This window comes from Rutidosis leptorrhynchoides, chromosome 3, assembly GCF_046630445.1.
Source record: "Rutidosis leptorrhynchoides isolate AG116_Rl617_1_P2 chromosome 3, CSIRO_AGI_Rlap_v1, whole genome shotgun sequence".
Classification (NCBI taxonomy): Eukaryota; Viridiplantae; Streptophyta; class Magnoliopsida; order Asterales; family Asteraceae; genus Rutidosis; species Rutidosis leptorrhynchoides.
Genome location: NC_092335.1, coordinates 293,904,476 through 293,916,101, shown reverse-complemented (window position 1 = coordinate 293,916,101; position 11,626 = coordinate 293,904,476).

Here is an 11,626-nt window from a genome sequence, read left to right as displayed (position 1 = left end):
TATACAATGCCATGTATATGATCAAGCCCCCCCAGTTTATTATGATGCATTTTCGCGAAGCTAATGCATCATGATAAACTTTAAAAATAACGAAATGCTTCTTAAAATAGTTCGCAAACAATACTTTAATATTTCTTACAGCCCATTTATTACCGTTGTTTTAATTAAGCTCAACGCGTAATTACAACGGTAACTTTCGCTAATCTGTCAAATCAACACGCTGTAACGGCTAGAAAATTACCGTTTACACGTTTTACCACGTTGAGGTAATTTCAGCCATTTAAATGCAATGATTATCTTTTCAACTTGCTCGCCCTAATCCCGATTATAAATAACACAATAATCCGCATAAAAACTTTACTCTTTCTCTTTCAATTTCATCTGCAATCAAATTCGTCGAATCACAACCGTACTTTGCAATTAGCCAATCGAACCTTCAATTTCATCAATTCAACCTCCGATTTAGCTTTTCTTATCATTCAATTTATTTTCTTTATTGCAAATGGCGTCGTCTTCATCTATGCATACCCCCGGAGGTTATGTTTCCTATATGACGGAAACAAAACTTCAAACCCTACAGGAATGGTATCCGCCACTTGCTCAATTTGTTCCTACCACGCCTGCGGCAGAACAGCGAGCTGATACTCCTCCTAAAGGGATGATTTCTGTTTACGAGGCTGCCATTTCTCAAGGCAACCTTCGATTTCCACTTACCCGCTTTTTCCGCAGTGTTTGCGAATACTATAATATCGCCATGGCACAGTTGCATCCTAACGCAATTAACAAAATTGTGCTCTTCGAGATGTACTACAATGCCACTAGCCAACCACTACTGCTGAACGTTTTTCATATGTGCAATAGCCTAGTGCTATACGATGTTGGGTGGTTTTCTTTCCGCAGTAAACTTGGTGTAATGACTTCACCCAAGGACTCAATAGGCAATTGGCGCAGTTCGTTCTTTTACATCAACGACACCGCCTATTTGGACAGTGCTATTCCTAAAGCTTGGTGTACAGAGCTTAACCCCGAGCTCCATGAGAGGCCTGTACTTGATGATCTTGAGAATGACACTCTCAAGACACTAAAAAACGCGGGCATATTTCTACGACCTTACTCGAATGTACCACTGTACATTAGCAGAGTGTCAATTCAATGGCCGTGGAGCGACCATGACGCGCTTTTGGTTGACCAATCAAAAAATGGTATGCCGCTGAAATTTATCGCAATATATTAACATAATACACTTACATTTTTCGCAATATTTTCGCTTTTCATAACACTATGCGCTTTTATTTTTACAGTGGTTCCACTTGACCTTATCATGAGGTCCACTGATATAAGCAGGATTAGCCCTGCCCGTCGCCTAAAGAACGGCGACGGCGACATTATTCTTATTGATGAATCGATCATCAATACATGTTATATTGCTGGAGGCGAGGACCGCGACAAGCGTAAGGTTGCGGAAACTACTCCCACTCCACGCAAGAAACGTCTACGCACTCATTCTGAACAAGAAGCAAGTAAGCAAATGCTATTTCACAGTATTTATTTGATTACGCATTGTTTGTTTTAGCATAAACTTGCTATATTTGCTTATGTGTTTATAGCTATTCTTCCAGGGTCATCCGCTGAGGCTACACCGCTTTACAACATTAGAGGAAGAGTCCCTACAAATGTTCTTAATGAACCCGGGAATGAAGATTTATCTCTTCCATCTGACACAGAAGCGTCTAACCAGGAAGAGGAAGGAGAAGCCGATGCGAAAGAAACTGCCGCAGAAATCGGGCCTTTAGACTATACTAAAGGCTTTATAAATTTGTTCCTGAAGAAATAAGGGAGCAATATCGTAAATTGTCTTATCCCGAGGCTGCCAGACAACGACTACATAATTGCTACAATGCAATTTATCTGACAGTCGACAGCATGGAGTGCTTCACTGAGATATCAGACGAGTATGATAAAGCAGTGAAAACTGCCAATGTACAAGAGAGAAGGGCGCGAAAGGCTGAAACGCGTCTTGAAAAGGTAATGGAAGAGAACGCCAAACTTAAAAGAAGGGCAGAAGTTGCGGAACATGAGTTCGCACAACTAGTCAAGTATCTCCCAACATTCGCGGATAAAGTGATGGACTCCGAGCCAGTCATTGAAAAATTTCAAACATATGCTCAAGCAGCAAAGCTTGCCACTCGCTACGAGTGGTATGATTTATTATGCAAACTCGGAGATCTTTCGCAACCTCTTCCTTCTGACATGGCGAAAGAAATATGCGCCACCGATGATGCCCGCGAAATACTCGAGAGGGCAAAGAATGAGGTTGAGAAGATTAGCATACCTGTGCTTGAGGAGCTCAGTTAGCGGGAAGGCATTTCATTTGCAGATATTAAAGCATTAGAACTTTAGTTTTGCCTTGACTAATTTGTTTTTGAATGTATTTTCGCAATTACAAATTGCGTTTGCTGTAAGAATCCGCGTTGCGTACGCGCTTAATATTATTCACTTTTTTCACAGTCCGCAGTTGCAACTTCTTTTATTTATGTAGCGCTTTATTATCAATATTCATAACACGGACTTGTCGTTTGCAATTTCCAACTTTTATTATTGTGCACATAATAAATGTGTACTTTTGCGAAACAATATGTATGCGTATATACTTATACATTATGAATCTTCTAAGTCCGGCATAACGATCCTTAGGCAAATTTAGCATTGCGAAGCATCTAAGTATTGGCAAGATCAAATACTTAGGAAGTGTTATCCTTTCGCAATTATTTTCAAATTAACACAAGTGGGCAATTTCATCACTTTGTTTTTAACAGATTCTGTCACAATGCATTCTTGCATTATTATATCATTTAATAGGCCACGCTTAGCGAAAATCATGCCACCTTAGTTAAAATATCCGCAGAACAAACATTAACTTAGTGTTGTAAAAGACAAATAATTGTATTCTGCGAAAAAAGCACTACGCGTGGCCACACGCAGTGTTTTCGCTTTGTAAAGAAACAATTACTAACACTGAAATTAACTTTGCTCTATTCATTATTATTTCGCATTCGAAACATAAACACAACTATCAAATTCGCATCTTAATATCATGCATTTATAAATTTTGCCTTAGCATCTTATTACAACTTTTTAAATTTTCGCACTATTCAGGATTAACTGATCATCCTTCAATACCCATATTCGCATTTGCCATAATCATAGCGCAGAATGGCTAAACTTCGGCAGAAATCAGCGAGCCAATGCCCTTGTTGGCAGAAAATTTTAACATACCATGTATGGTAGACGGTATAGCACCAAACATGCGCAAAGCTGTGCGCCCAAGTATCATATTGAATCGCGATTGATTTCGCATTATGTACAGATTCAATAAAGCTTGGCTCCTTAGTGACTCATCGCTGTCATCAACTAACTCCATCTGTAATTCCAGCTGACCAACGGGCCAGGATGACTCTCCTGAGAACCCGGCAAGTGAAACCACAGTAGGTTTCATCAAAGCTTGAATGTTCACGGGCAACTTGCTAAAGCATTGTTCGTACATGACGTCGACACTGCTACCAGTGTCCACATGTACCTTCATTATCATTATTCCAGTATTTGCAATACGACATGAAACCACTACAGGCTTATCATTATCTGCGGTCAAACTTGCAGGAGGAAACGCAATAGAAGGACATTTCTAACTGACAATCTGTTCTGAAATTTGCATTATCGACGTGTCGCCCTGCACTTCTACCTCGTTGATTACCTGGATTCCGCGCTGATTTTCTTTTTTGCTCACCATTTTTACTCCCAGATTTTTTACTGCGGGAGCCTTTCGCTCAACCGCGTTTGACGCATTCGAGGTATTAGCTTCTGTAGGCTTTATAATCGCATTCGTGGTGTTTTGTGCGATTAAATGGTCCAGCTTGCCTTGCTCGTATGCTTCCGCAATGAATTCCGCCAAATCTCTACAACGATTGGTATCATGACCGTAATCGTCATGGAAAACACAAAATTTTGATCTATCGCGCCTGCTATTTTCTCCCAAAGGCTGCGGATCAAGAAAAGACTTAGCAACTCTTTCTTGCAACAAAATTTCTTTGGGCGTTTTTGTTAGCGTCTGAATGATGTTGAATGATTCATTGCTCCACTTTCGCGTAGAATAGCGATCAAGGCATCCATATCCATGGTTATCATTTTGGCTTTGAGACCTATCATTTCGCGGGTATCCACCGTCGCCATTTCTTCGCAGAAAACCTGATCCGCGGTAAGTATCACTGTTACCATCGCAAAAAGAGTCATTATCATCTCCCCAACTTTTGTCTCTACCCCACCCACACGCAGGGGTTATAGTGCTATCCTCTCCACCAAGGAGGTAATCATATGTTTCCTGTTGAACTTTAGCAAAAGTGTGCGGAACATCTCTTCGCAGCCTTCGCACCAGAGTTGGATGTCTCTGCGGATTAATAGCATGCAAAAATCCAGAGATTTTTTGATCTTCATGCAGGCTTGGAATCTTTTGACATTCGTAGATGTACCGCGTAAGTAATGCGTTCAAAGTCTCCTTGTTGCCTTGCTTAATATCGTGACATTCTATGTGCGTCTCTTTCTGCGATAATAGATTTTGAAACTGCAGCAAAAATTTTTTGCGCAAATCTATGAAGCCAATGATACTGCGAGATTGCAAACTATGGAACCATTCCCTTGCTGACCCTTGCAAGGCCATGGGGAATACTCTACACGCGACTGGTTCCTCCCAGTTATAAGTGCTCACAACGCCTTCGAAGCGTTGAAGAAAATCCAAAGGATCAGTTAGACCCGAATAGACTCCCAGAGTTGCCGGCACAATCGGCGGAGAAACAATTGGACAGTCAGAAATATGCTGGGCAAACTTGTCCGCAGCAGTAGTGATTTCTGTTGACTTCTTTGTGCAAGTATCTGCATTCTCCGCACAAAACTTGGTAAGCATGTCTTGCAAAAAGTTTGGCTGATCAAACTTATGTTGTATTGACTTTGGCGCAATGCTTCTGAAAACATCCGCCAAAAAATTCTGGGTATTTTCTCTGCGAGCAGCGTCAGATGCATCGCCCTCTTCCCCATAGCGAGGGAAAGGTGTTGGTGGTCACTTTCACTTAGTTTGTGGATTTTTAACAAATTCTTCTACGTTGTCCGAATCATCAGAAAATTCGCAGTCTTCTCTTGGCGTTTTGGCCATTTTTGATTTATACACAGAGTTCAAATGAATGCGATCTTCTGCATTATCACTATCGCTATCATTATGCTCAATAACTAGACGATCAACTTGTGATCCTGAATCATTCAATGGCCATAAGTAAGTGCGCGGTATGCGAGATTCACAATTACGCTTAGCATCTCCCTTAGCTTGCTCGATTGCAGTACCAACAATCTTGTCAGTTCGCAAACTAGATTTTCCAGCCAAAGCTTTTGGTCGCTTCCCATCAGCAGTTATTTCACTGCGATTTTGTAGCAAATTTCTTCGCGCAATCATTTTTTCAGCAGCAACTTCTGGCTGCGAGTCACTAGCATTGTTTTCAGCAGATGTTTTAGCGATCGGCTCTTGAACCGATTTTCTCGCGGTTATACTAGCATTTGTTTGTAATGGAAAAATCACAACGTTCTGCGAATCACCAGGCAGTGCATCAGCATTCGCAGAACCACCAGTTTGCTTTGCATTTGTCATCATGATTGTCGAGCAGATCGACTGATTGCGTATTGTAAAAGCACCTGCAAATCATCACAACGAAAACACGATTGCAATTAAACCGTCAAATTAATTATTTAACGGCACGAAACAAAAAATTTTCAGGTTAATTTGTAAAACGTGTCCCACGGATGGCGCCAATTGATCAAGCTTTAATTAATGATGTTACTTAATTACGGATTGAGTGCAATAAGATTGCAACGGAAGATGGAATGTTTGATGATTATTTTGGGCCCCGATGATCGTCTTTCACTTTAACTATCAAGTGATTAACCACCCCGACCCGGTCTTGATTGTTAATTAGCTTAATTCACCTTTGCACGGTGTAAAAATCCCTTGGGCAAGATCACAAGTGGAAATTACAAAGGCTTAGGCAAAATGGCAGAGAATCAACAACCTATAAATGAGAGGCCAAGCTCCCTATTTATAGGAATCGAAATATCCGCAGTCTGAGAGTTACTTAACTATCCGCAGAAACTCAGCGGATTAAACCGCGGTCTTGCATTAATACGAAAACATAACTGCTGCACTTATTTTCAGCGAATTTTGTATAGCTTTGCCTTATAATTCGCGTAGTTCTGCCTTTGGCTTTTACCAAATAAAATATACATATACAATGTCATGTATATGATCAAGCAACCACTACTCAACACCTTTCGCTTTTTTAATAGTCTTACACCTTACAATAATGGGTGGTATTCCTTCTGCGGTCGTCATGGCGTGATGACTTCTCCCAAGGATTCCATCGGGAACTGGCGCAGCTCCTTTTTTACTAATAATACCACCCACGCTGATAGCAACATATTCAAAACTTGGTGCACCGAAATGGACACAACGGTGAATGACAAGGTTACCCCGGATGACCTTGAACAAGATTTACTGAAAATAATCAAAAATGCAGTCCTGATTATGCTGGCATACTCCAATGTGCCGCTTTATATTGGCGGAGTATCCATGTACTGGCTATGGGGCGATTGCGACACGCTTTTAGTCGACCCCGATAACAACGGTATATTGCTTATACTTTTTTATTTTACATAATTACGCATTATATATATCATTCTTACAATTGCATAACTCTTTGCGGTATTATGTTGCAGAGATTGACCTTGAGCTGGTAAGAAGGTAAACATATATAAGTAGGATTAGGCCAGCGCGTCGCCTTAAAGTCAGCGACGGTGAGATCATACCTATTGATGAACCGATTCTCAACACTGTAACAACCCTGATTTTTCCGTTACTTCCGTTAACCTTCAGTTAGTTTATTTAACGGCGATTATTTAACTTTTATGTGTTTACGTGTATTAAATGCGTACTTGATCTTCGGAGGGTTTTAATAATTAATATGGGTTGATATTAATTCAAATAAATATTTCGGATAATGAAATACGATAAAAACGATACGATTTTGATCATAGCTTTTTGAGCAACGAAACGCTCAGGTTTATTTTAATAATTAATTTTATTAATTATTAACTTTTTTAAATATTTAATTTATTGGGTTTTTAATAAATTAAATAATTGGTTGCGCTTAACGATCGAGTTAGCGTTCCGGGTCTTTGGTACGACTAAACGACACTTAAAACGGACCACGATTACACGGGATTGCAAAACGAGAGCCCGGTGAAATATCCCGTTCTTATTGATTAAAAACGTTCCATATTAATTGATTTCGTTGCGAGGTTTTGACCTCTATATGAGACGTTTTTCAAAGACAGCATTCATTTTTAAAACAAACCATAACCTTTATTTCATAAATAAAGGTTTAAAAAGCTTTACGTAGATTATCAAATAATGATAATCTAAAATATCCTGTTTACACACGACCATTACATAATGGTTTACAATACAAATATGTTACATCGAAATCATGGACTCCAAATCTTGTCCTTATTTTAGTATACAACAGCGGAAGCTCTTAGTATTCACCTGAGAATAAACATGCTTTAAACGTCAACAAAAATGTTGGTGAGTTATAGGTTTAACCTATATATATCAAATCGTAACAATAGACCACAAGATTTCATATTTCAATACACATCCCATACATAGAGATAAAAATCATTCATATGGTGAACACCTGGTAACCGACATTAACAAGATGCATATATAAGAATATCCCCATCATTCCGGGACACCCTTCGGACATGATATAAATTTCGAAGTACTAAAGCATCCGGTACTTTGGATGGGGCTTGTTGGGCCCGATAGATCTATCTTTAGGATTCGCGTCAATTAGGGTGTCTGTTCCCTAATTCTTAGATTACCAGACTTAATAAAAAGGGGCATATTCGATTTCGATAATTCAACCATAGAATGTAGTTTCACGTACTTGTGTCTATTTTGTAAATCATTTATAAAACCTGCATGTATTCTCATCCCAAAAATATTAGATTTTAAAAGTGGGACTATAACTCACTTTCACAGATTTTTACTTCGTAGGGAAGTAAGACTTGGCCACTGGTTGATTCACGAACCTATAACAATATATACATATATATCAAAGTATGTTCAAAATATATTTACAACACTTTTAATATATTTTGATGTTTTAAGTTTATTAAGTCAGCTGTCCTCGTTAGTAACCTACAACTAGTTGTCCAATAGTTAGATGTACAGAAATAAATCGATAAATATTACCTTGAATCAATCCATGACCCAGTGTATACGTATCTCAGTATTGATCACAACTCAAACTATATATATTTTGGAATCAACCTCGACCCTGTATAGCTAACTCCAACATTTACATATAGAGTGTCTATGGTTGTTCCGAAATATATATAGATGTATCGACATGATAGGTCGAAACATTGTATACGTGTCTATGGTATCTCAAGATTACATAATATACAATACAAGTTGATTAAGTTATGGTTGGAATAGATTTGTTACCAATTTTCACGTAGCTAAAATGAGAAAAATTATCCAATATTGTTTTACCCATAACTTCTTCATTTTAAATCCGTTTTGATTGAATCAAATTGCTATGGTTTCATATTGAACTCTATTTTATGAATCTAAACAGAAAAAATATAGGTTTATAGTCAGAAAAATAAGTTACAAGTCGTTTTTGTAAAGGTAGTCATTTCAGTCGAAAGAACGACGTCTAGATGACCATTTTAGAAAACATACTTCCACTTTGAGTTTAACCATAATTTTTGGATATAGTTTCATGTTCATAATAAAAATCATTTTCCCAGAATAACAACTTTTAAATCAAAGTTTATCATAGTTTTTAATTAACTAACCCAAAACAGCCCGCTGTGTTACTACGACGGCGTAAATCCGATTTTACGGTGTTTTTCGTGTTTCCAGGTTTTAAATCATTAAGTTAGTATATCATATAGATATAGATCATGTGTTTATTTGATTTTAAAAGTCAAGTTAGAAGGATTAAATTTTATTTGCGAACAAGTTTAGAATTAACTAAACTATGTTCTAGTGATTACAAGTTTAAACCTTCGAATAAGATAGCTTTATATGTATGAATCGAATGATGTTATGAACATCATTACTACCTCAAGTTCCTTGGATAAACCTACTGGAAATAAGAAAAATAGATCTAGCTTCAAAGGATCCTTGGATAGCTTGAAAGTTCTTGAAGCAGAATCATGACACGAAAACAATTTCAAGTAAGATTTCCACTCGAAATAAGATTGTTATAGTTATAGAAATTGAATTAAAGTTTGAATATGATTATTACCTTGTATTAGAAAGATAACCTACTTTAAGTAACAAAGGTTTCTTGATCTTGGATGATTACTTGGAATGGATTTAGAAAACTTGGAAGTAAACTTGCAATCTTGGAAGTATTCTTGATTTTATGAAACTAGAACTTTTGGAATTAATGAAGAACACTTAGAACTTGAAGATAGAACTTGAGAGAGATCAATTAGATGAAGAAAATTGAGGAATGAAAGTGTTTGTAGGTGTTTTTGGTCGTTGGTGTATGAATTAGATATAAAGGATATGTAATTTTGTTTTCATGTAAATAAGTCATGAATGATTACTCATATTTTTGTAATTTTATGAGATATTTCATGCTAGTTGCCAAATGATGGTTCCCACATGTGTTAGGTGACTCACATAGGCTTCTAAGAGCTGATCATTAGAGTGTATATACCAATAGTACACACATCTAAAAGCTGTGTATTGTACGAGTACGAAAACGGGTGCATACGAGTAGAATTGTTGATGAAACTGAATGAGGATGTAATTGTAAGCATTTTTGTTAAGCAGAAGTATTTTCATATATGTCTTGAAGTCTTTCAAAAGTGTATGAATATATATTAAAACACTACATGTATATACATTTTAACTGAGTCGTTAAGTCATCGTTAGTCGTTACATGTAAATGTTGTTTTGAAACCTTTAGGTTAACGATCTTGTTAAGTGTTGTTAACCCAATGTTTATAATATAAAATGAGATTTTAAATTATTATATTATCATGATATTATGATGTATAAATATCTCTTAATATGATATATATACATTAAATGTCGTTACGACGATAATCGTTACATATATGTCTCGTTTCAAAATCATTAAGTTAGTAGTCTTGTTTTTACATATGTAGTTCATTGTTAATATACTTAATGATATGTTTACTTATCATAATATCATGTTAACTATATATATATATCCATATATATGTCTTCATATAGTTTTTACAAGTTTTAACGTTCGTGAATCACCGGTCAACTTGGGTGGTCAATTGTCTATATGAAACCTATTTCAATTAATCAAGTCTTAACAAGTTTGATTGCTTAACATATTGGAAACACTTAATCATGTAAATAACAATTTCATTTAATATATATATAAACATGGAAAAGTTCGGGTCACTACAGTACCTACCCGTTAAATAAATTTCGTCCTGAAATTTTAAGCAGTTGGAGGTGTTGACGTATCTTCTGGAAATAAATGCGGGTATTTCTTCTTCATCTGATCTTCTCGTTCCCAGGTGAACTCAGGTCCTCTACGAGCATTCCATCGAACCTTAACAATTGGTATCTTATTTTGCTTAAGTCTTTTAACCTCACGATCCATTATTTCGACGGGTTCTTCGATAAATTGAAGTTTTTCGTTGATTTGGATTTCATATAACGGAATAGTGAGATCTTCTTTAGCAAAACATTTCTTCAAATTCGAGACGTGGAAAGTGTTATGTACAGCCACGAGTTGTTGAGGTAACTCAAGTCGGTAAGCTACTGGTCCGACATGATCAATAATCTTGAATGGTCCAATATACCTTGGATTTAATTTCCCTCGTTTACCAAATCGAACAACGCCTTTCCAAGGTGCAACTTTAAGCATGACCATCTCTCCAATTTCAAATTCTATATCTTTTCTTTTAATGTCAGCGTAGCTCTTTTGTCGACTTTGGGCGGTTTTCAACCTTTCTTGAATTTGGATGATCTTCTCGGTTGTTTCTTGTATTATCTCCGGACCCGTAATCTGTCTATCCCCCACTTCACTCCAACAAATCGGAGACCTGCACTTTCTACCATAAAGTGCTTCAAACGGCGCCATCTCAATGCTTGAATGGTAGCTGTTGTTGTAGGAAAATTCTGCTAACGGTAGATGTCGATCCCAACTGTTTCCGAAATCAATAACACATGCTCGTAGCATGTCTTCAAGTGTTTGTATCGTCCTTTCACTCTACCCATCAGTTTGTGGATGATAGGCAGTACTCATGTCTAGACGAGTTCCTAATGCTTGCTGTAATGTCTGCCAGAATCTTGAAATAAATCTGCCATCCCTATCAGAGATAATAGAGATTGGTATTCCATGTCTGGAGATGACTTCCTTCAAATACAGTTGTGCTAACTTCTCCATCTTGTCATCTTCTCTTATTGGCAGGAAGTGTGCTGATTTGGTGAGACGATCAACTATTACCCAAATAGTATCAAAAC